Source organism: Bos grunniens, chromosome 27 (assembly GCF_055505025.1).
Source record: "Bos grunniens cultivar Pamir isolate PY7600 chromosome 27, Bosgru_T2T1.0, whole genome shotgun sequence".
Taxonomy (NCBI): domain Eukaryota; kingdom Metazoa; phylum Chordata; class Mammalia; order Artiodactyla; family Bovidae; genus Bos; species Bos grunniens.
The window spans coordinates 31,339,551-31,366,211 of NC_141191.1; positions in this window are offsets into that span (position 1 = coordinate 31,339,551).

Consider the following 26,661-nt stretch of genomic DNA (forward strand, 5'->3'; position numbering starts at 1 on the left):
GGGAGCCTGGTGGGCTGCCGTCTGTGGGGTCGCACAGAGTCGGACACAACTGAAGCGACTTAGCAGCAGTAGCAGTAGCAGCATGGATTAAAATCTTGCCCTGGGTTTACACTTAAGTTAGCCAGAGACAGGGAGTGTAGCAACAGTCTCGGGCTGTTCCCCATACACCCCTGCTTAATCCACACACGGGAACACAGGATAAGGTCCGGGTCTCATGGCCCAGTTAGGATTGCTGGTTTCTCATCTTTCTCTTGGAGATTTGTTGTGGCCAAGTAAATGTTCCATCTGTGTTCCTAGTTGCCATGAACTGCTTGGTCAAATGCTCTGGTTCCTGGCACACTTTGAACAACCCTAGAGAGATGTTTTAGTTGGAACTTGGATGCAGGTTTGTGGGGCATTCTTTATCCTCTGTCTGCGACTTTGTGGCCCACATCTTTGCTCTGCTCATTGCTGCAGGAACCAGTCACTGCACATCTAGACTTCCGGGATGTTGTTTCAGTTGCATTGCCTGCCTTTGTCCTTTTTCACCCCGGGGATCTGTTGCTGCCACCATGTTTAAAACCTCGGAGGGTGCCACTGGGTGATTTCAACGCATGTGTGCACCTGTAAGTATAAGAACATCAACTCCTTGTTAATTAGCATTTGACAAAGAGAAGATGGGAACCAGAGGGAGAACACTCCCTTTTTCTGCCTCATGTGGATACTGTGGGGAGACCTGATGTGTTTAAGTCCTTGTTAGAATCAAGTCTCCATTGCCCAAAGCGGTTCTCTCAGTAATCACTGTGAGATTTCTTTTTCTATGCGCCTGCCTTACCCTCTCCAGTCCCTAGCTCCTGCAGCTCAGAATCACTTCCCAAATATTAATAAAAACTGCCTTCATTTAAGTCAGTCTCACACTCTGCTTTTATCAGGAAATCTAGCTAAGGTGTTTTTATCCTCATCCATTTTCTTTTGTCAAATGAAGGCACTTTTCCTCCCCCTTCTATCCTCTCTGGTGAAAAACCTTTAAAAAATAATTATTTTTTTCAAATAAATTATTTTATTTATTTTTAACATTTTTGGCCGTGCTGCAAGGCAGGCGGGATCTTAGTTCCCCAACCAGGGATCAAACCCACAGCCTCTACAGTGAAAGCACAGAGTCTTAACTACTGGACTGACAGGGATGTCCCCAAATTATACTATCGTATAACAATTTTGGATTTACAGAAAAGTTGTGAGAAGAGTATAGAGAGTTCTCATATATCCCATTATTAACACCTTACATGTGTATGGTGCATTGGTTATCGTTAATTAACAATTATTGTTAACTAAAGTCCATATTGGAGAAGGCGACGGCACCCCACTCCAGTACTCTTGCCTGGCAAATCCCATGGATGGAGGAGCCTGGTAGGCTGCAGTCCATGGGGTCGCTAGAGTCGGACACGACTGAGCAACTTCACTTTCACTTTTCACTTTCATGCATTGGAGAAGGAAATGGTAACCCACTCCAGTGTTCTTGCCTGGAGAATCCCAGGGACGGGGGAGCCTGGTGGGCTGTCATCTCTGGGGTCGCACAGAGTTGGACACAACTGAAGTGACTTAGCAGCAGCAGCAGCAAAGTCCATATTTCATTTGAAGCTTCCCATGTGGCGTTAGTGGTAAAGAATCTACCTGCCCAATGCAGGAGATGCAAGAGACATGGGTTCAATCCCTGGGTCGGGAAGATCCCCTAGAGTAGGAAATGGCAACTCTCTCCAGTATTCTTGCCTGGAGAATCCCCGTGGATGGAGGAGTCTGGAGGGCCACAGTCCATGGCGTCGCAAAGAGTCAGACATGACTGAAGCAACTTAGAATGTACACACGCTTTATTCAGATGTCCTTCGTTTTTACCTGAAGTCCTTTTTGTGTTTCAGGATCCCATTCAGGACACCACTTATGTGTAGTGGTCAGTGATGCCTTAGGCTTCTTTATCAGATTTCTCCACTGTAAAGTTACTTTTTCCCATACCTACTTCACTCTTTGGAAGGAAGTTTTTAGGTACAGCCCACACTGAAGAAAGGGGGAATTGTGCTCTTGTTTCTTTAAAAATTTTTTTAAATTTTAAATTGGAGGATAATTGCTCTACAATGTTGTGTTGGTTTCTGCCACAAAACAGTGTGAATCAGAGGTAAGTAGGCATATGTCCCTTCCCTCCTGAACCTCCCTCATTCTTGTTTCTTGAGGGCAGAGTATCTAGATGAATTATTTGGAATTCTCCTGCATAGGAGATTTGTCTATTCTGTCCCATTTATTTCTTTGCTCAATCATTCATAAATGTCACCAAGGACTCAAGGATGTTTGTTCTCCTTTGAGTTATAATCCAGTATTACTTTATTTTCTTGTACAGTTTCCACGTTGGCCACTGGGAGCTCTTTTGGTTGCTTTCTGGATTCCTTTGATATAACTCCGTCACTGTGTGTTATATTACATTGTGTATTACATTGCAAGATGCTCCAGGATCATCTTATAAATTTTCTGTTGTAGTCTTAAAATTCACCATTGCTCTAAAGTGCCCTGGTTCTTTTTATTGGAAGGTAAAGCTAGAAACCAAAAGGTGGGTGTTGGTACTCTGAAAAGCCTTTTCAAGTTTTCTCTTTTATTCTCTTATTTCATTCTCTAAACAGAAGTACCTTTGTTGTTTGTCTTAACTGAGTCTATCATATAATGTCTACTTTTCAGGACATAGTATCTGTTTCATCTGATTATTATCTAATCATAGGATAACTCATACCTTCTCTTACACTCAGTCGAACCACATTTGATTTTCCTAGGAGTCAGTGTGCATGTTTAACCATTTACACAGTCCCAGGAATGTGACAGGTGAGTGTGACCATAGAAATCACTGGCCTTGCCCTACTCCATACCCAACAGAACTAATCGGCTCATGGGATGAAGAAATGACCTATTAAGAGGTCAGTTAAGGTGACAACTTGAGGCCACACCATGTGGGACTAGAGTGCTTCATCCAAAATTCAGTTTATACCCTGAACCAAGAACTGACATGTGATATCATGCATCCCATAGTCAGAAACATGAGTCAAGAAACCAAAGGGTGAAAGCTGAATCGGTCCCTCTCACAAGCATCCGTGCATCCTTAGCCATTATTGGTTTAGAGGTTCTGGTTCCCATAAAAGAACACATGTACACAAGAGGATGAGTAAGGTTTCCATTGGGTTGTAATTGACCCTGAGCATTAAGAAAACCTAGCTTCATCACTGTATAGGGTGGCATAAAGGATATTGTATGAAACTCAGTGGTTACTGGGGTGTGTCTTGGTGTTTTCACACTTCGTGAGAATGATGAACGAGCAGTTGGAGCAATCATGACCTGGAAAGTTTAAGGCTATCAGGGGCTGAAATTTCTCAGGGATAAAGGTTTGGAATACCCTAACAAGGAGTGCACTTAAATCCATTAATCTTATGGCTGAGTATAAGGAATATTTGGAATGGATGGTGGAGATAGGAGATGATGAATAGAAGTTATGGAGTTGGGACCAGTTGCTGCAGCAAAGACTGGAGTTTGTTTCACTAACCATTTCATACTGAGTCTTTTGTAAAGATGGAGCTTGCTACCATCATGAAGGCTGTATGATGGCAAGAATTTACATAGGGTGTAAGTGGAGCCAAGTCGTTCAAAGGCTAACCTGTGCTTGACTTCTTTGATAGACATCTTTGTGAAATTTACGTCTCATATGACCTAATTAGTTTCTCTGGTGGCTCAGAGGTTAATGCGTCTGCCTCCAATGTGGGAGACTCAGGTTTGATCCTTGGGTCGGGAAGATCCCCTGGAGAAGGAAATGGTAACCCACTCCAGTATTCTTGCCTGGAGAATCCCATGGATGGAGAAGCCTGATGGGCTACAGTCCATGGGGTCGCAAAGAGTCGGACACGACTGAGCGACTTCATTTCACTTCACTTCACTTCATGACCTGATTAAGCGTCAATGGCACTGTGGATTTCTTACTTTCTGCTCTAGGACTTTTCTGCTACCATCATACAGATGCTAGAATGAACCCATTCCTTTTCTGATGTATCTGAAAACCTGGACTTGCCTTCTGAATCAACATCCTTTGGGACAATCATTAACCAAAAGACAATGGAGCTCCATTGTGTTTCTAGTTGATGCTTCTGACAGTTGTATATTTCTCAGAAAACCCAACAAAATCAAGTTCCCGTTGCACACAGGTGTGACCTTGATACATCATGCTGACAATAGCTTTACCTCCTGTTCTGTTTTCACTCTCTTCAGATTCTCACTCTACCTCTCTTGGTTTACCTACCAGATAAACTACCTATTCAAACATCCTTGCATCAGGCTCTGCTTTTATGATAATCCAAGTGAAAATGAGTGGATAGGTTTGCGGTGGTCTAAGGGAGAGGGAGAGAAAATTGCATGAGCAGAGGAATCTGAAATGACATAAAAATTCTCTCTCTAGCTCATGCACTGGGTTCTAAATTTTTTCTCAAATTCTATAGCCTGGGTAGTTTCTTTCTTTCTTTCTTTTTTTTTTAATCTCTTTGCTTTTTCCCATCACAGATTTTCATTAGGTTCCAGTTAGAAGTCAGGCTCTGTATGACAAGATCTGGAGAATACAGAGTCATGCTCTTAATGACCTTATGAGGTCTTGATATAGTGAAGAAATCTGCAGAAGACTGTGTGTGTGTGTGTGTGTGTGCATACACCCATATGCACTGAGAACTTGGTCAGGGAGATGGGGAATAAAAGAATCATATTAAAAACGACTTTCAGGTCTTTTCCCACCTGATCTTGGGTTCATATTGAAGGGCCAGGTATGAGCTTGGGGCAGCCGTGTGACAGCCAGAATCACCAAGCTGTTGCTAAATTGCTCTCACTAGAGAGACTGACGGAGAAGGCAATGGCAACCCACTCCAGTACTCTTGCCTGGAAAATCCCATGGACGGAGGGGCCTGGTGGGCTGCAGTCCATGGGGTCGCTAGGAGTCGGACATGACTGAGCGACTTCACTTTCACCTTTCACTTTCATGCATTGGAGAAGGAAATGGCAACCCACTCCAGTGTTCTTGCCTGGAGAAACCCAGGGATGGGGGAGCCTGGTGGGCTGCTGTCTCTGGGGTCACACAGAGTTGGACACGACTGAGGCGACTTAGCAGCAGCAGCAGCAGCAGTAGTAGCAGAGAGACTGAACCGCTGACACAGGTATGACTGAGGGATTCACTGTTGTCTCTGTTGAGACACAGGAGGCTTAACGATTCCCCCCACCTTCCAGGCAGGCTGCCTGCCAACCACTGCCCTGGTGGAGATCATGAAGGTTCATGATCCTCCAAAATGTGACTGTGATGCACAGTCGCCACTGGCATTCAAATAAACCAACAAGGAAAGTGCATTCACCATTGCCCATGTTCTTCAGAGCCAGCAAAGCCCTTGCAATTAACCAATGCAGTTAAGAAGTAGGGTTCAAGGCACCAACACTTGCCAAGTAGGGAGAATCATGTGACCAACTGATTTGATTGAAAGGCATTTCCCTGTGGCCCTGTGCCCACAGCAAACTGGCAAATATGCAGAGCCATGTACACATGTCTGGCACATGCTTATGTGTCTACACGATGTACTTTAAAGGAAAAGAGTACACTGTTATGGAGAAGAGCATTAATTCTTGGGCAAAATGACTGGTTCTGGAACACCCCTGGGGATCCAGTGGCTGAGACTCTGTGCTCTCAAGACAGGAGGCCTGGCTTCAATCTCCGGCCCGGGAACTAAGATTCCACAGGCCACAACTAAGAGTTCAAATGCCCAAAAGAAAAGGTCCTACACCCCACAACTAAGACCCAGTGCAGCCAAACAAATCAATATAAAATAAATATTAAAAAAAGATTTTGTGTCTGAGTACAGGCTTGGTCCCTTAGTGGGTGACTTTGGGGATTATATTAATTCATTGAGTGTTATCAAGATTATTATGTGTCTATAAAAGACATAATAAATGCTGATAAGTGATAATATTATTAAAGCAACTACATTAAAATGTATTTCACATGTTACATAACCTTATAAAAAGACAGATGGAAGAAGAAAGATGGGGTTTTGGGAGAAAGAAATCAAGTACATGAGCAGAAGATGAAATATTTTGGATGAAATATCCAAAGAGATCACAGGTCCAGAGGAAAGTCCCACCTAGTACTGGGAGTCCGGGCATCTTATTCTGCTAGGTTTCTCTCTTTTTCCCCACTATATCAACTGATAGCATCTTTTTTTTTTTTGGCTGTGTGGCATGTCGGATCTTGTTCCCCAACCAAGGATTGAACTCTCACCCTTTGCATTGGAAGAGCGGAGTTTTAACCACTGAACTGCCAGGGAAGTCCCAACTGGCCACATCCTTCACATGAAATTTTTCTTGAAAAAGGGGAAGCTGTCTTTACCTCTTATTTTGCTTTTCTCCTTTTCCTTTCCTTTTCTGGTTATCCAAATCTTACTTTTCTTAAAGGGCTAGTTCGAGTGTCTTGCTTTCTGAAAAGTCTGCCCCAACATGCAGCCCCTGGGGTCATTTCCCCGCAGACCTTCCCTAGCATCTATGGCCTGTATCACCATCCAGGTAGCTCTCATCTGCAGTGTTTAGGTAAGGCACATAAATAAGCAAAGTCTTTCTGACTGGGCTGTAGGCATACAGAGAGCTAGATCCTCTTCACTGTTTTTTTTTTTCTGTGCTGAGTATAATCCTTCATGCATAATAGAGGCTCTGTGAATGATATATTCTGCTATTGGTGATGATGATGTCGCCAAGAGATATTGTGCTGTTAATAATACTTTTCGAAGTCTCCTAACTGAATATCTACATGGAGATGAGTGGAGGGTACAAGTCTACATTATTGCCTCCAATTGATGTAATACAACTTCTGATTTTTGTATGATATTTAATACGACTTATCTCCTCTTGCATAGTATCGATTAAAAAACACTAATAACAGGATCTTCAAACATCTCCGTGAGGTAGAAAAAGAGTCATATTCCTATTGGATGGATCATAATAGCTAACATTTAATGGGAGTTTCCTCTATTCCAGGTACCATTTTAAATGTTTTTCTTTTGTATGAAAGCTTATCTAATCTTCCTGACAGTTTTATAAGGTAAGCTTTATTACTATCAGTTTTATACCACATACGAATAAAGTGCAATGCAGAAGGTAGATTGTATTTTGTACAATCACTTACCTGCTTCCATGTAAGAGGATCGTGGATCCCTGCTCTTTGCTGCCTGACTTGCTCATGCTTCCTACAGTTGAGATAGGCTTCTTTGCACATTGAGATGCTGTCATCACTTAGGCCAATGAAACGTCAGTGGAAGAGACAGTAGGCTTATTTCACTCATTTGCTCTAGAAGCCATCTCATGGCTGGTCGTTGCTTTATTTTGTTTTATTTAATTGGACCATAGTTGATTTGCAATGTTGCTTTAGTTTCACATGTACAGCCAAGTGATTCAGTTATATATATACATATATTCATTCTTTTTCAGGTTGTTTTCTCATGTAAGTTATCACAGAGCATTGAGTAGAGGTCCTTGTTCCATACAGTAGGTCCTTGTTGGTTATCTGTCTTATATATAGTAGTGTGTGTGTGTGTTCATCCCAAACTCTTGATTTATCCCTCTCCCTGCTACATGTCCTTTTTGGTATCCATAAGTTTGTTTTCAATATCTAAAAGTATGTTCCTGCTCATTTGTATCATTTTTAAATTAGATTTCACATATGACTGATATCATACGATATTTGTCTTTCTCTGACTTAAGTACTTAGCATGATAGTTTTTAGGTCACCCATGCTGCTGCAAATGGCATCATTTCATCTTTTTAATGGCTGAGTAATATTCTGTTATATATATAGGTACCACAACTTTTTCATCCATTCCTCTGTTGATGGACATTTAGGTTGCTTCTTGGCTATCGTAAATAGAGCTACAATGAACATTGGGGTGCATGTATTGTTTCAGATTATGATTTTATCTAGATATATGCCCAGAAGTGGGATTGCTGGATCATATGGTCTTTCTATTTTTAATTTTTTAAGGAATCTCCATATTGTCTTCCATAGTCTCTACCTATGCCACCCTGCTGCTACTGCTGCTAAGTTGCTTCAGTCATGTCCAACTCTGTGCGACCCCATAGATGGCAGCCCGCCAGGCTCCGCCATCCCTGGGATTCTCCAGGCAAGAACACTGGAGTGGGTTGCCATTTCCTTCTCCAATGCATGAAAGTGAAAGGTGAAAGTGAAGTCGCTCAGTCGTGTTCGATTCTTAGCGACCCCATTGCTTTCTTATGATCCATTATAAAGCCTATATCCATCAGTAAGGAAGATGCATAGAACAGAGCCACAGAGCCTCAGGACCACAGCTGATCCACAGTCACATTGTGACTTGGGTGAGAAACAGATCTTCACCGTGGCAAGCCCCTGAGATTTTTTTTTTTTGGCGGGGGGAGGTGTTTGTTGTGCAGCATAAACAAGTATAAGCTCTCTAAAACAGAAACAAGGTGATTTGTTCCAGGTTGCATGGTTACTAAGTAGCAAAACTCAAATTTAAAAGTGATCAGTTTGGTTTGAAAAGCCCCTTATTTAATTACCCCCTCAGCATGTTTCATCATAGATAAAGACACTAAGGTCTGGAGAAAGAATTATCTCCGCTCTTCTAAATCATATGGGAAACATTTCACTGAGTTTGGGCTAGGACACTAAGCCCTGCTGCTGTTGTTTTAATCGCCAAGTCATGTCTGACTCTTTTGTGACCTCAGGGACTGTAGCCTGCCAGGGTCCTCTGTCCATGAGATTTCCCAGGCAAGAGTACTAGAGAGGGTTGCCATTCCCTTCTCTGGGGGATCTTTCTGACCCCAAGAATTGAGTCAGTGTCTCTTGCATTGGCAGGCAGATTCTTTACCACTGAGCCACCCTGGAAGCCCACTAAGCCCTGAGCATTTCCGATGACAGAATCAGGATCTCGACTTGCAATGACACTATTCCCATCCCACTGGGAAAGTCTCATGGCCCAGTGGTAAGATGATTCTCTGAGGTGGAGCTGAAGTTGGCCAAACCTCCCTCTTCAGCATTCAGGCTTTGTCTCTGTGGCCATCCTCCTCCGTGGCTATTGCATATGAGGGATGAAGGAAGAGGGGAAGTGTGCAGAGTTATTTGTTTTCTGTGAAGCCAGGGGATTGGAAATGTTTTAGAAACATCTTGGGTTGACACGAAGGATAAAACGTTAAACATACAGAACCCAACATGACCTCTCTCGGGACCCCTGTCTTGCTCATGGCAGGATTCACTCTGACAGTGTTCTAAGGACTGAATGAGAGAAAATGAGAGCCTCATTCAAACAAAGGCTTGAGTACAATGGTAGTGAAGGCTTCGTGCTGAGTCCTGGGAGGGTGTTCATGAGAAAATGCAGCTTGAGTGCTAGTTTGCACCTAATGCAATATCAGTGTCCACTGGTGAAGGGTCAGGGCATTTGACGACTGAATTCAGGGCTTTTCTGCTTGGTTTTCTGCAGACATGAGCATCCCTAGGAATCAGAGAGGGATCCGTACTGAGAAATACATGAGTTTTTAAAAAATTGGAATATAGTTGCTTTATGGGTTTTCCAGGTGGTGCTAGTAGTAAAGAATCTGTCTGCCAATGAAGGAGACATAAGAGATGTGGGTTCAATCCCTGGGTCGGGAAGATCCCCTGGAGGAGGGCATGGCAACCCATTCCAGTATTCTTACCTGGAAAATCCCATGAATGGAGGAGCCTGGCGGGCTACAGTCCATAGGGTGGCAAAGAGTCAGATACGACTGAAGCGACTTAGCACGCACGCACATAGTTTCTTTGGTTTGTTGGTTTCTGCTGTTCAATGAAGTGAATCAGCTCTGTGTATACATATATCCTCTCCCTCTTGGATCTCCCTTCTCCTCCTTCCATTCCTGACTCCCCTTCCCCCAACGTCCCATTCATTCTTACATGTACACATTTTAGGAGAATACAATGTAGAAATTACCACTGCCACAATTTACCTTAAAAATGTTTCCTAGTTTTACCCTTTGGGATGCTGAACAAAATGATCAGGCCATGATCATATTAAAGGATTAATTTACCTTTGCCTCCTAGTAAGTTGCAGAAGCAGAGATGGTAAGATTTCTTTGATCTGCCGTCTCTAACATCCAGCATTTTGCAGATGGTATTTGTGGGCTAGATGTGTTCAGTCGGTTTACCTGAGACTGTAGTATGGAGCAAACCAGCAAGTTGGCAGCAATGTGCAGATTGCCAGAGCAATGAACTTTTTATCCATACCCTTTGCTTCTGAGGAAGTGAAACTGATGCCTTGCCCTGTTGGATGAGGGATAATCACATCACATCCCACTGACAGAAACAAAACAAAACAAAGCAAAACACGTTGCCTCCTTAGATGAACTCAGTAAGCAAGAATACTCTATTTTGAACTAGTCCCCCCAATAAAAGAAGGCTTGAGCTCTAGTTAGTTGCTACCTTTCTAATGAAAATAATTCTGTCCTGGACTTTTGCAATTTTGACTTCTATACTCATGTGATGAGCCTGCATTTAGAACCATCGTGTGAGGAAACTGATGCTTTCCCACCAAGGACAGACCTATTGTGTCTTTGTGGGTTAGTTCGAGTCTTCCAAGAAGCAGACACAAAAATGGGATTAGATGTATGTACGTGTGCTTTCTTCTGGGAAAAGTGTGTGATGGATAAAGGATGAGGAGGAGTTAAGTGTCTCCCCCAACCACAATACAGGTGTGACACCTGTGAAAACGGGGAGGGGAGAGGGGAGTGGGCAGAAAGTCTCATACTGCAGTGGAGATCTGTGAACATCTTGCCCAGGCTAGTGGGGAGTCTCTGAACCAAATTTACCCATCAAATGAACCCCACACTGGGCAGGGATTGTCCACTTGTAGTCTATTATTATCCTTAGTGATTGGAAAGGAACAACCCAAGGCAAGCGTGGACCACTATGACAGTAAAGTTAAAGATGTAATGGCTGGTTACTGTCGATCAATTACTTTCCCTCCAGTTGGCCCTTTGGAAGGAATATTGGGCCTCCAGATATTGGTAACTTCATGACTTTTTCCCTTAAAACCTGTTGTTTTATTTGGGTATCTCTTTCTTCAGAAGGGAGAAGGCAATGGCAATCCACTCCAGTACTCTTGCCTGGAAAATCCCATGGGCGGAGGAGCCTGGTAGGCTGCAGTCCATGGGGTCACTGAGGGTCGGACACGACTAAGCGACTTCACTTTCACTTTTCACTTTCATGCATTGGAGAAGGAAATGGCAACCCACTCCAGTGTTCTTGCCTGGAGAATCCCAGGGACGGGGGAGCCTGGTGGGCTGCTGTCTATGGGGTCGCTCAGAGTCGGACACAACTGAAGCGACTCAGCAGTAGCAGCAGCAGTTCTTCAGAAGGCTGGTATTCCCTGCAAAGCATTGCAGGGAAAAGTAACATAATGCACTTAACACTGAGTTAGACTCTGAGTTAGAGTTGAAAATAATTTGTTAGGTGCTTATAAGTAGTCAACAATTGTAGATGCTGGGTATAGCAGTGAATCAAACAAAAAAGTTTGCTTGCCCTCACAGACTGCACATTCTCCAAGTGGAAGAAGGCAAGCCGTAAATCCGAATATAGTTGACCCTTGAGGAACACAGTGGTTAGGGGCACTGACCCCCTGTGCAGTTGAAAATCCATGTATAACTTTTGAATCCCTGAAAACTTAACTCCTAATAGCCTGTTGTTAACCAGAAGTCTTACTGATAACATACAGTTGATTAACCCTTATTTTGTATGTTATCTGTATGTCTACGTATGTTTTATGTGTTCATGACATACCTAACTTGCTCATAATTCTCTTGATATTTCTAGGCTATGTGGTTCATCTGTGAGTTTTTTCAATTGTTGCAAACCTCCAAATTTTTTCCTAATGTATTTATGGCAAAACTCCACATTATCAGTGGACTCCTGTATTTCAAACCTATGTTGCTGAAGGGTCAACTTTTTGTTTTGAATTGGTTAAGTGGTCTGGAGTGAAATAACTCAAGGGGATGGAGCAAGACAAGGGGTATTACACAAGTAAACACATGAGGGAGGTCTCTCAGAGAAGATGGTATTTGGAAAAAAGCTCAAAGGGGGAAAAATGGGTAACCATGTCGGAAATGATGTTCCCACACATCTTGGACTAGGTTTTCAAGGATATTTGAGTAGTAAACAGGCTTGGAAGCTCAGGAGAGCCTGTCTCTTTAAGTTGGGTAGATTCATTTCTTGACGCATATAATAAATATGGACTCTGTCCCCCTCCTTGGAGAATTTCTAGGATAATAAAGACTCCGTCCTTCCCCCAGAGAAGATTTGCTTCCATTCCAGGGTACTTAGGTACCAGCTCTTTCTGGAGGGGAGGCCGAACAGGCTTCATAGCAGCCCCCGTGTAAGACTAGGCATCTCCTAAACTGAATGTTTCTCAACTGTGATAGAAACATGCATGAGCTACTTCCACCAGAGGCTGTTCCTGTCTTCCTGTGACTTGGATGGGCAACGGAACCGATGCCAGCACCACATGTGTGCTGCCTGCTGCTCCATGAGTAACAGACTGTCTAAACCCATTTGGGCTTGTCTCCTTATTGATCCTTTCTCTTGCAGGTTAGCTATTGCTTGACTACTTGGCACCACATGGGTATTTAAGGGAGAGGCAATTCCAGGCAGTGAAAAGATCTTGAGGTGTAAACATGCCCGGTTTACTTGATAAGCAGCAAGAAGACCAATGTGACTGAGTAGAATGAGTCGGGAAAAAGTAAAAAGAGATGAGTCCAGAGAGGAATGCAAAGCCGGGGTAGGTGGGGGGTGGGGGGGTGGGGGGGTGCGGCAGATTATGTAGAAACTTGTAGGACATTTTAAAGACTTTGGTTTTCCAATCTTGGTAAGATAGAAATCTAGTGAAGGTATTTCGAGAGGAGGAATGTAAAACTATGACATATTACAAGAAGTTCAGGGACTTCCTTGGTGGCACAGTGATTAAGAACCTGCCTGCCACTGCAGGGCACACAGGTTCGATTCCTGGTCTGGGAGGATTGCACGTGCCACGGGGCGACTAAGCCATGCACCACAACTACGGAGCCCATGCTCTGTGACGAGAAGCCAGGGCAATGAGAAGCACGTGTGTCGCAGCTAGAGAGCAGCCCCTGCTCGGTACAACTAGAGAAGGTCCATGTGCAGCAATGAAGACCCAGCATAGTGAAAAAAAATTAAAAAAAATTTTTTTTAAGTTCATTTCAGCAATCAGAGCAAAGCGTAGGAGGGCAAGGGCAGAGGCAAGGACACCAGTTAGGTGTTGATGGCTACAATGATGTTGGCATTGACCAGGGTGACACCACTGGGTGTGGTATAAATGGGCAGAATTGGGGTATTTTTGAAGAGGGAATGAACAGATTTGCTGATGGACTTGATATGGATTTTTTGTAAGGGAACGACAAGAGAAAATGATGATTTGGTCAACAGTTTGAAGATTCGGGTTGCTAGTCATTAAAATAGGATAACTCTGATTGGGGCATACTTAAGGAGAAGGGATATTAGCAGTTCAGTTCCAATGGTTGAAGTCATCAGTTACACATCCATATGCAGACATGACATCATAACAGTATCATGTAGAGATAAAGTAACACTTTTTTTTTGTTGCTGTTGTCTGTTTGTTTTTGCTGCTTCGTGCAGAATGTGGGATCTTAGTTCTCCAATCAGGGATTGAACTCGCAGCCCCTGCATTGGAAGCCTGATATCCTAACTACTGGACAGCCAGGAAAGTCCCAAAGTAACATGTTCTTTTATTGACAGCTTTTGAGGGGCAAAACTGACATAAAATAAGCCATACATTTTTGTGTATAACTTAGTAAGTTTTGACATATGTATACCTTCATAAAACCATCATCACAATCAATATAATGCACGTTTCCATCAACCCTTAAAGTTTCTTCACTGCCTTTTGTATTTGTTTCATTCGCCCTACTTTTATTCCCATGCGATCCCTGTTTGCTTTCTGTCATTATAGATACATAAATGGAATGATGCAGTGTGTTCTCTTTTTTGGTCTGGCTTCTTTCACTTAGCATAATTATTTGGAGATTTATCCATGCTGTCTCATGTATCAGTATTTCATTCCTTTTTATTGTGGAAAAGTATTCCATTGCATGGATGTAACAGGGTTTATCAATTCACCTTTTGATGGTTATTTGGGTTGTTTGCAGTCTGGGAGTGTTACAAATAGAGCTGCTATGAAGATTTATATACAAGTCTTATGTCTATTTTCTAATTGAATTTTTTTACTGTATATCCTAGATATAAGATCTTTGTCAGATATGTGGTCTTTGAATATTTTCATCCAATGACTTGCCTTTCCATCCCCTTAACAGGGCCTATCATGGCATTAAAGTTTGTAAATTTTGGAAAACATCCAACATCAATTTTTTTTTTCTCATATGTATCGTGCTTTTGGTGTCTTTTCTAAAAATTCTTTTCCTGTCCTAGGTCCCAAAGATTTCCTTCTATGTTTTCTTCTAAAGGTTTTGCAGCTTTATGTTATACATTCAAATCCATGATCCATTTTGAGTTAGTTTTTGTGTGTGGTGTGAGGTCTAGATTGAAGCTCACTTTTTTGTCTGTGGTTGTCAGTTGTTCGAGAACCATTTGTTGAAAGGTCTATTCATTCTTCATTAAATTACTTCTGAAGCATTTGTCAAAAATCAGTTGGGCATATTTGTGCTGTTCTTGATTATAGTAACCATGTATAAAGTCTTAGCATTGGGTGGAGTGATTCATTCTACTATATTCTTTAAAAAATTAGTGTTAGCTATTCTAGTTCCTTTGTCTCCATAGAAACTATAAAATAGCTTGTCTATAGCTATTAAAATCTTGCTAGAACTTTGATGCTTTATTACCAGTTTTAAGCAATTTGATTATAATATGCTTTTGCATAGTTTTGTACATGTTTATTGTTGAGTTTCATCCAACTTCTTAAAACTGTATGTTTATAATTTTCATCAAAAGTGGAAAAATTTTAACTGTTATTTCTTCAAATATTTTCTTTCTCCCTTTTCATTATTTCTAGTTATCCACATATTAAGCCACTTGAAGTGCTCACAGATTTTTTTTTTCACATTTTTAAAAATTATTTTTTCTCTTGGTGTCTCATTTTGGTTATTTTCTGTTATCATCTCTTCAAACTCACTATCTTTTCCCTGTAGTATCTAACCTACTATTAATCCCATCCAGTGTAGCTTTCATCTCACACTTTGCATTGATTGATCTTCATCTCACAGGTTCTATTTGAGTGGTTGTGGTATCTTCCATGTCTTTAATTAACATTTGAACATATGGACCTCTGTTATGATGGCTCTTTTAAAATCCTTGCCTGCTAATTCTAACATCTGTGTCCATTCTGGGTTGGTTTTGATTGATTAATTTTTCTCCTCATTCTGGATCATATGTTGCTGTTTTTTGCAAAACTGTGAATTTTACTTTTTTGGGTGCTGGATATATATTTTTTTATTCTTACATGTATTTTTGAGCTTTGCCATGGGATGCTGTTAAATTACTTGGAAATAGTTTGATTCTTTCATTCTCCTAAGATTTGTTAGGTGAGATCTGAATAGTTCCTGGTTCAGGGATGACTATTCCCTACTATCTAGGTAAGATCCTTCTGAGTATTCTACTCCATGCCCTGTCAGTCATGGTATTGAACCTACTGGAATCATCTAGAAGAAAAACTAATGCGATATTTTTCAGTCTGGGTGGTGGAAATGGGCACTGTTTCTGGATCCAGTTTGAGCCCCAGCATTATTTTCTTGACTCTTTCTTGATTGTTCTTCTTTGTTGCTAAGTAGTTTACTCATACACACGCGCTGTTCAGGATTCACCTCTGCAGATCTCTGACATCTATACTAGCTGCTTTGACATCTTAGGACTCTCAGTTCTGGCTCCTCAACTCAAGGGCTATGTCAAGCTTTGTCTGGTTTCCCCCTCCCTGCATCATAGCCTGGAAATGTCTTTAAGGCAATGAACTTGGGCATTCGTAAGACTCATAGCATTGGTTTTTCTTCTAGATGATTCCAGTAGGTTCAAAGTGGGTGGAATGAAATTGACTCCAAGATAAGGACTGTTTTGTTACTGTTTGAAAGGCAGGCTTCTAAAGAGGGTTTCGTATATATAAAGGTAGTTTTCTTCTTCAAATAAAAATTATGTTTGAAAATATGTTAACCAGAAAAGCTATATAGAGATCAAAAAGTCCTTCAGTTCAGTTCAGTTCAGTTACTCAGTTGTGTCCGACTCTTTGCGACCCCATGAATAGCAGCACGCCAGGCCTCCCTGTCCATCACCAACTCCCGGAGTTCACTCAGACTCACGTCCATCGAGTCAGTGATGCCATCCAGCCATCTCATCCTCTGTTGTCCCCTTCTCCTCCTGCCCCCAATCCCTCCCAGCATCACAGTCTTTTCCAGTGAGTCAACTCTTCACATGAGGTGGCCAAAGTACTGGAGTTTCAGCTTTAGCATCATTGTTTCCAAAGAAATCCCAGGGCTGATCTCCTTCAGAATGGACTGGTTGGATCTCCTTGCAGTCCAAGGGACTCTCAAGAGTCTTCTCCAACACCACAGTTCAAAAGCATCAATTCTTCGGCGCTCAGCCTTCTTCACAGTCCAACTCTCACATCCATACATGACCACAGGAAAAACCATAGCCTTGACTAGATGGACCTTCGTTGGCAAAGTAATGTCTCTGCTTTTGAATATGCTATCTAGGCTGGTCATAACTTTCCTTCCAAGGAGTAAGCGTCTTTTAATTTCATGGCTGCAGTCACCATCTGTAGTGATTTTGGAGCCCAGAAAAATAGTCTGACACTGTTTCCACTGTTTCCCCATCTATTTCCCATGAAGTGATGGGACCGGATGCCATGATCTTCGTTTTCTGCATGTTGAGCTTTAAGCCAACTTTTTCACTCTGCACTTTCACTTTCATCAAGAGGCTTTTTAGTTCCTCTTCACTTTCTGCCATAAGGGTGGTGTCATCTGCATATCTGAGGTTATTGGTATCTCTCCCGGCAGTCTATCTCCTCACTTTATTGAGAGTGCTGAGGTCTGGAGCAGGTGAAGGTCTTGCCTAGGATCATGCCCACTGGGTAGTGTCAGAGCTGGAATTTGAACACGAGGCTCCTAAGTCAGTCTAGTGTTAATGCCACTTTACCAGTCACCTCGATGATGACAAAACTGTCTGTTAGCATGCCTAGATTGTTATTATTGTAACTGCATGTCAAATAACTTTATATTTATTTTTTTAACATTTTGAACTTTCAAAATACTTTCACATCTGCTATTGAATTTGATTCACACAATAGCCTGGGAAGTATTTATAAAGTAATTTCATTTGAAAAATAAAAGAGAGACAACCCCACAAATTAGGGCAGGTCTCAGCATTTAAAAAGGATATGTCCAATCAGACTGATGGAGAAAATGTTCATCTTTCTCCCGTAGCGTCTTCTAGACCAGAGATGGGGGAAAATAGTTTTATGGATGACATCTTCAAACATTTTAGACTTGAAAAAGACATGAAAAAGTCACATTTTTTAGTATTGACTATATCAAGGGTGACAAATTTACACATAGCCCAACTCTGATGTGCAGAGAAAACGTACTTTCTTTATCTTGCTATTCAGGCCTTATCTTGATACTACACTGGCTGTTTAGGTGGACACAATTTCAGTTTGGTTCAATCCTATATAATACTTTGGAGAAGGAAATGGCAACCCACTCCAGTGTTCTTGCCTGGAGAATCCCACGGACAGAGAAGCCTGGTAGGCTGCCGTCTATGGGGTCGCACAGAGTTGGACGCGACTGAAGTGACTTGGCAGCAGCGGTACCATATAATACTTGGTCCATACTAATCATTTAAATCTTCACCCAAGTTAAATGCCAGTTCTATCTAGAAAATAATATTTTGGCTCTCAGCTATCTCTACCTCTCACAGTGAGAGAGTAGCTAAGAATATGAATATGAAGACTGAAGCAAAAACTTGGACAAACTAGGGATAGAAGAGAAGGCATGAATCTTTGAAGAAGCATCTTCTGTCTTTAGCAAATTGTGGAGTCATGTTCCTTGTTTGCTGGTTGCTTTTGGCTCTGCTGGGATTCATGATTTATGATTGAAGCCTGTAACTAGTGTAAATCACAGTCTAACTGGTCACTCTTTTTAAAAATAATTTTATATATTATTATTACTTAAAAAATATTTATTCATTTGATCGCCCTGGGTCTTAGTTATGGCACATGGGTCTTCCATCTTCATTGCAGCAGGTGAAATCTTAATTGTGGCATGCAGGTTCTAGTTCCTTTACCAGGGGTTGAACCCAGGTCTCCTGGCTTGGGAGTGAGGAGTCTTAACCACTGGACCTGGTTGTTCACTCTTGGCTTGATTAGTTCAGGGCATGTGGGGAAGGAGACTTGGCTGTCCAGGCATCACCTTGGCATTTACCCTGATAGTACAGGTCCCTTGAGGTCTGGTTACAGTTATGACTCAGTTCTACCTGTAGTAGATTGCAATGATAATTCCAGTTCCTCAGTGCTTCTTTTGTCCATGTATTTTGCAATCCACTTTTCGGTTGCTCTCACTAAGGAAGTGGAGTCTACTCCCCATGCTTCCCCATCTCTGCCATAAATCAGATCTATTTGTGTGACTTGCATTTGATGCTTGTTGAAACAGCAGGTTCCTTTCTTCATTTCAAAATGAGGCAAAGTGATGGTGTGACAGTTCTGAGCCTTGACAGTCAAGAGGCTTGCACATTTCCTCTTGCTCTCAGGTGCCTCCACCATCCATGAGATGATGGAAAAGCTACCCTGCTGGAAGATGAGACATACTTGCAATGGAGCGGAAGCGACTAGTAATCCCAGTCCAGCTCAGTCTAGATCAGCCAGAAGTCAGGCTACCCCAGAAATCTGAGCTAGTGCAGCCCAAACCAACTGTTGGCCACAGTCGTGAACAATACCTTCTTACTGTATTGTGCCATTGAGGTTTATTGCTGCTATTGTTTACAGCAAATGCTAACTGCTAAACCACTTCACCCTTAAATATGGCCACCGTCTGGAAATCTTGCCAACCTTCTTTGCCTACAGTCAATGTCCTTCAACTAGACCCCAGCTGGAAAGAAAGCTTGTAGATGAAACAAGTTGGATTTAATTTCTCATTATAGTGAGAAAACTACGGAGTGCCTCAGTAAAAGTATGTTTGAAAGAACCTATTAGAGAATTTGGGCTTTTGTTGGGCAATTTGGAGGAGGGTCTAAGAAAGCAGAGTCTTCTTGATTGGGTGTTGTCAGAAAGTGAAGGCAGTTCTACAATTGGGTGTTTCAGGAAATCTTATCTATAGGGACTAGTTTATAAGTGAGAATTAATTGTAATTGTAAAGAAGTAGCTTTTCACTTTGGAGAAGGAAATGGCAACCCACTCCAGTGTTCTTGCCTGGAGAATCCCAGGGATGGGGGAGCCTGGTGGGCTTCCATCTATGGGGTCATACAGAGTCGGACACGACTGAAGTGACTTAGCAGCAGCAGCAGCAGCTTTTCACTTTCATGCATTGGAGAAGGAAATGGCAACCAACTCCAGTGTTCTTGCCTGGAGAATCCCAGGGACCGGGGAGCCTGGTGGGCTGCTGTCTATGGGGTCACACAGAGTCGGACACAACTGAAGCGATTTAGCAGCAGCAGCAGCCTCTCACTTAGGGAGGGGAGATGATGGGTGTTTTGTGTTGCACAGTGACCTTTGTTCTGTGTTGCTTTATCATGGTCTCAGAGCCATTCACTTCACATAATGTTCTGGGAGATCATCAGCATCAAAAGGAGAACTGGCTTGATGGTAAGCATCAGACCAGCTTGTAGTAATACTGAGATCTGATAGTGAATGCTAGATCAGTTCTAGAAACATCAGCAGCTGTGTTTTGGCTTTCTCATTATCTTCGAAAGCATTCCAGAGGATCCACAGGGATTTCTGAATTTCACTGATGCCATACGTGGGCTGAAGGTGACTCTGCAGAGTTAGCTTTGGGTCCTTTCTCTTTTCTCAGCTCTACTGTGCACAGTGTCTTGTGTCTTGATGAATACACTCCCAGGGTGTTGTGTGGGTAAGTGGTGACTTTGAGGTGAGGATAAACAAGAAACTTCAACAGATGGGAGGAAACACATTTCCTCCTCTATGCTGGCATGCTCCTTCCTTATTTACCATCCTCTTCCTGTTCCAGGTCACAGGAAGGAAAGTGAAGGCACTTCTCTCTACCTGCGTCTTGCTCCTCTTCAACTCTCAGGCTGAGAAGTGTGCTTATTTAATTTTCACTTTAGAGAAGCAGACTAGGGCAGTGTTAGGAGCTCCTGAGAATTTCTAGCTCTGCCACATAGTAACCAGATCTTGGACGGAAAAAGATAGCTCATGGTGACTGTTGCGACACATGCCTCTTGTCAACCACTTCCTAAGGTGAGCAAGGGGGAAGGTGAAAAATGGGGAATTAGCTCTGGTTTTGTGAATATGGTTGTGGGTAAAGAATCAGAAGCATCTGTTTCTCTAAGCTGTTGCTGGTTTTTCAGTAGATTAAAAAATTTTTTTAAAAATATTGTGGTAAAAGTCAAAATATAAAGCACACTATTTTAACAGTATTTAACTGTAAAGTTCCTTGGCACTAAGTACATTCACATTATTGCACATGCTCATCTCCCAGAGTTTTCACCTTCCTGCACTGAAACCCTGCCCCCATTAAACGCTGATTCCCCATTTGCCCTCCCCACCCCCCAGCCCCTGGCATCCACAGATGTACTTTCTGACTCTATGAATTTGACTATTCTAGGTGCCTCATACAGGTGGAATCAAACAGTATTTGTATGCACCTAATGTATATTGGCCCTGGAGAAGGAAATGACAACCCACTCCAGTATCCTTGCCTGGGAAATTCCATGGACAGAGGATCCTGGAGGGGCTACAGTCCGTACGTTTGCAAAGAGTTGGACGTGATTGACTGACTGAGCGCAATGTACATTGTAACGCAATTTTAAGGTTAACTTAATATATGTCCTACAAACAGGTTGTACCTCCTTTTTTCCCCTCTGTGCTATACCGTAGACCCTCACCAGTCACGGGAGTGTACATATGTCAAATCCCATCCTCCCAATCTATCCCACCACCCTTGGCATCCATATGTTTGTTCTTATGCCTGTGCCTCTATTTTTGCTTTGTAAACAGGTTCATCTGTGCCATTTTTCTAGATTCCACATATATGTATTAATATATGATATTTGTTTTTCTTTTTCTGCCTTACTTCACTCTGTATGTCCCTTTAAAATCAATCACATCTCTACTGGTAGGACTAAGAGGATTAATTTCCTCCTTAAACATTTTCTTTATGATCTATAGAAAAGATATATTTCTCCTCTTAGCATGTCTTTAACTCTCTTTAGGTCAAGTGCACCTAGAATGAGGGCAGTATGTTGTAGCCATTAGAGTATAGAGTACAAGGTCTGGGGTCAAGCTGCCTGGCTCCATTCATAAGTTCACCAAGAAAGTGAGCAAGGGAAATTTACTAATCTTTTCTCACCGTAGTTTCCTATCTATGATGTAAGTGTGATACGAAGATCTGCCTCACACCTCATTCATTCATTGTTGTGATCACGTGAGTGATTCACCAGTAGCATTTAGAACAAGGTCTCATGTCTAGTTAATAAAAATAACATAGCTTCTCAGAGCAGTGTTTGCCATATAATTATACAGTACAGATATTTACTATGATTATTATTAATATTTTTATTTGTAAATGAAGACTGGTTCTATTAAGCCAAGGAAATATTTCCTTCTCCCTTCCTGATCTGTAATATAAATGTTCCTTGCCTAAGAGCTCTTGTCCTAGAATAGGGAATAGAAAATTAGGTAGGTCCCTTTTTCCACTTTCTAGAGCTTTGTTCTCTGTAGTGAATGGCTCTTATAGTGTATTTGAATGTCACTGATGCTTAATGATCATTTGTTGAATAAATGAACAGCCAGTCTTTCCCATAGCTCTTGATTTCTCATCCTTTTATTCAAGAGCTCAGGGTTCTTTTGATTGTAAAATATTGCTTGAAACTGCCCTTTCAACACTTAGAATGTCACTGTGGACTGATATCCAAACTCATGAAAAGCAGTGACAGGAAGGTGGGTAGTAATAAGTTTATTATACAAGCTCTGTCCTTTGCAGAACATATGAGAAATGTCAAGTGGACTTGAATTCCCTTAAACTGTAAAGTTTATTTGTTCACCATGTCCATTTCTTCTTCTTCTTTTCTCCCTGCCTGAAAATAAGTGTATCTTCATATTTAGATTCAGCAAGGAGAGTCACTGATGGATACTGTTTTTATATTAGAGTGAGAACTGATTTGATTCCTCATCATTTCATGAAAAGTCAATGTTGGAAAGTACCACTGGAAGTGTGAGGACCATGCAGGATGGGAAGGCTGCTCTGAGGAGCTGTGTGCTTCCCAGACTGCTGGTCTGTGGGGAGGAAGGAGAGGGAATAGCAGCATGCCTTTCCTGGGTGCTGGAACCACGAAACATAGAAGGTCTGAAGCAATCCAGAGCAGTGGCCCCTACAACATGGGCTCATGTTCATTGTTATGCAGGAAGAATTCATGACTAGTCTATCTATTGTTGCTGTTTTGTCACTCAGTTGTGCCCGGCTCTTTGCAACCCCATGAACCCGCAAGGCTTCTCTGTCCATGGCATTTCCCAGGCAAGAATACTGGAATGGGTTGCCATTTCCTTCTCTAGGGGAACTTCCTGATTTAGGGATCAAATACACGTCTCTGGACTTGGAAGATGAATTCTATACCACTGAGGCCATACCTGATGTTTAATTCATTCAAAAATTACAAAGATATAAATACAGAGATATTGGTGGTACTTACTCAAAAAAGTTGATACATTCTGGGATTTTGTAAGAATCACTAACTCTAATGGAAATAAAAACAAATAAATAATTGGGACCTAATTAAACCGAAAAACTTCCGCACAATGAAAGAAACTATAAGCTAGGTGAAAAGGCAGCCTTCAGAATGGGAGAAAATAATGGCCAATGAAACAATCGACAAAGAATTAATCTCCAAAATATACAAGCAGCTCATGCAGCTCAATACCACAAAAATAAATGACCCAACCATAAAGTGGGCCAAAGAACTAAACAGACATTTCACCAAAGAAGACATACAGATGGCTAAGAAACACATGAAAAGATGCTCAACATCACTCATTATCAGAGAAATGCAAATCAAAATGAGGTACCATCAGACACTGATCAACTGAGCGCTGCCATCAAACAATACATTTGCAAACAACACAGCATTTACAAACAATAAATGCTGGAGAGGGTGTGGAGAAAAGGGAACCCTCTTACACTGTTGGTAGGAATGCAAACTAGTACAACCACTATGGAGAACAGTGTGAAAATTCCTTAAAAAACTAGAAATAAACCTGTCATATGACCCAGCAGTCCCACTGCTGGGCATATACAATGAAGAAAGCAGAATTGAAAGAGACATATGTAGCCCAATTTTCATTGCAGCACTGTTTACAATAGCTAGGACATGGATGCAACCTAGATGTCCATTGGCTGATGAATGGACAAGGAAGTTGTGGTATGTATACAAAATGGAATATTACTCAGCTACAAAAAAAGGGCATTTGAGTCCGTTCTAATGAGGCAGATGAAACTGGAGCTTATTCTACATCATGAAGTAAGTCAGGAAGAGAAACACCAATACAGTATACTAATGCATACATCGGAGAAGGTAATGGCACCCCACTCCAGTACTCTTGCTTGGAAAATCCCATGGATGGAGGAGCCTGTTAGGCTGCAATCCATGGGGTCGCTAAGAGTTGGACACGACTGAGTGACTTCACTTTCACTTTTCACTTTCATTCATTGGAGAAGGAAATGGCAACCCACTCCAGTGTTCTTGCCTGGAGAATCCCAGGGATGGAAGAGCCTGGTGAGCTGCTGTCTATGGGGTTGCACAGAGTCGAACACGACTGAAGTGACTTAGCATAGTATAGCATAGCATAGCATAGCATAACGCATACATATGGAATTTAGAAAGACAGTAATGATGACCCTATATGTAAGACAGCAAAAGAGACACAGATGTAAAGAACAGACTTTTGCACTATGTGGAAGAAAGCGAGGGTGGGATGATTTGAGAGAATAGCACTGAAGTGTTTGTATTACCATATGTAAAATAGATGACCAGTGCAAGTTCAATGCATGAAGCAGGGCACTCAAAGCTGGTGCTCTGGGACAACCCAGAGGGATGGGGTGGGGAAGGAGGTGGGAGGGGGATTCAGGATCATGGGGACACATGTGCACCCATGGCTAATTCATGTCGATGTATGGCAAAAAACACCACAATATTGTAAAGTTATTAGCCTCCAGTTAAAATAAATTAATTAATTAAAAAAAAAAGAATCACTTACTCTTAGGATAGGCAAGAACTTTTAAGATCACCCATCTTGTTCCATGTTATCTATTCCAGAGTCTGACTGGGTAGTTATTGCTGTCTCTCCAAATCCCCAGAACTCAAAGGTTTAAAACGGTAAGTACAATTAACCCTTGAATGACATGGAGGTTATGGGATCTGATCATTCGTGCAGTTGAAAATTTACGTATAACTTTTGACTTCCCCCTGAACTTACTACTAATAGCCTACTGTTGACCTGAAGCCTTACTCATAACATAAACAGTCAATTAACACAGTTTGTATGTTATACGAATATCTATATGGTCATATCGACATACCAAATTTTTTCTTAATTTATCTTCATATTTCTAAGCTGTGCAGTGTATCTGCAAGTTTCTTCAAATTATTGCAAACCTCAAAAAAATCCAATGTATTTATTGAAAAAATTCCTTGCATAAGTGGATCCATGCAGTTCAAACTCATATTGTTCGAGGTCAATTGTATTTATAATTTCTGCCTTCTCTAGCTCAATTCATTCAAGACTCTTTTCTTGATTGCTTGTGGGATAGGATTCAGGGTGAAATGTTGCGGATTTATATGGCAGAGGGTGGGTGGTGGGCTTGGGGATGGTTTCCCAGCCTTAATACTACCTAGCTGATCTTAGTCTTTAATAAAATTGGCTTTTAGAGATTCTGGATCTTGGCAAAGAACAACAACAACAACAAAAAACTACCACCAAGCTTCTTTGCTTCCTGTCCTTTCCCAGCTTTTATAAGGTCAAAGGAAAATGACTGAAATTCATGCCCTGAGATGAAGAGGGATGCTACAGTTATTAAATTCAACTCTCCAATCAGCAGGAGGCTCCTCTGGCATGAAGAACATCTTTATAACTTGTTGTTGAGAGTCTCTAAACTGCAGGGCTCCAAATCCTACCCCCTCTCAGGGGCCATGTGGCCTGCATGTGAACTTCCTCAGAGAATGAAGACCTTAAAATCCTCATTGTTAGCAGATATCCTCCTGTATTACACTGAAATCCCCCACCCATTATTGGGAATTTTTCTCTCTCTTGCTCCATAGAATGTCATGATTTCGGTTGGGGGTTGGACTGTGGAGGATATAAATCCATGACAGCTGGAAAATTCACTTTAATATACACTAGAAACAATCTTGTTGCCTCAGTACAGTTATATTAAAGGTGATCAGGGCTAAAAAGTTGTACATAAGTCTATGGGGTCTGTTGGTTCTGTTAGATAAAGTTCTACTGATCTCAGTGAGTTGTGTTCATGTGTTTGTGGTCAGTCAATTGTCAGAAGGGGATAGGCTGGCTGGTCTAGAGTGGTCTCACTTTCATGTCCTGTGGTTGGTTGATGATTGGTTGGTGTGATGGGGGTGATTATCATTCATTATCCAGGCTGGTCCAAGCTTTTTCACATAGTAACTGATCAGGGTTGCCAAAGTACAAGACTTCTTGAATCTGGGTTCAGAAGTGGCACATGGTTGCATCTACCATATGCTGTTAGCCAAAGTCAGTCTCACAAATAAACCCAGATTCAAGGAGGTGGGAAGGGGAAAGCCTCAACTCTTTGATGGGAATGGATGCAAAGTCACGTGGCATAGCACCCATGGCCAGGGATACCAATGTAGAAAGGGGAATAATTGGAGCCATCTTTGTAATTGGCCTGATTGATGATGCTAAATACATTTCAGCCAAACGAATCAGTGGCCTTAAAGGACACCTAATCCCTCACCACTGTAAGCTTCAATGCTCTCTACTACATCTTATCCAAATTGTCACCCAGCTTTTGCTTGAGCACCATCCATTATAGGAAATTTTACCTTCAATTATAGCCCACTTCTGGAACCAATGAACTGCATTAAACTGAAGAAATTACTCATCTGTTTTTCTGTGAAATATTAGAATGATCTTCAAAATTCATAATAGATTTAAGAGTATGTTTTTAATAAGATGCCGTGCATAGTTTCTGAAACAGGGATCATCTCTCCTTCCTTCTCTATCTCTCCCCCCGCCCCCTAATCCCCTGTCAAATTAATATAAAGGATTCGTGTGTTTTTGAGAACCAGTGTACTACAAAAACATCTACCCAGATTTTGTCAAAGACCCAGAGGTCAGAAACTGATGCACTCCAGAT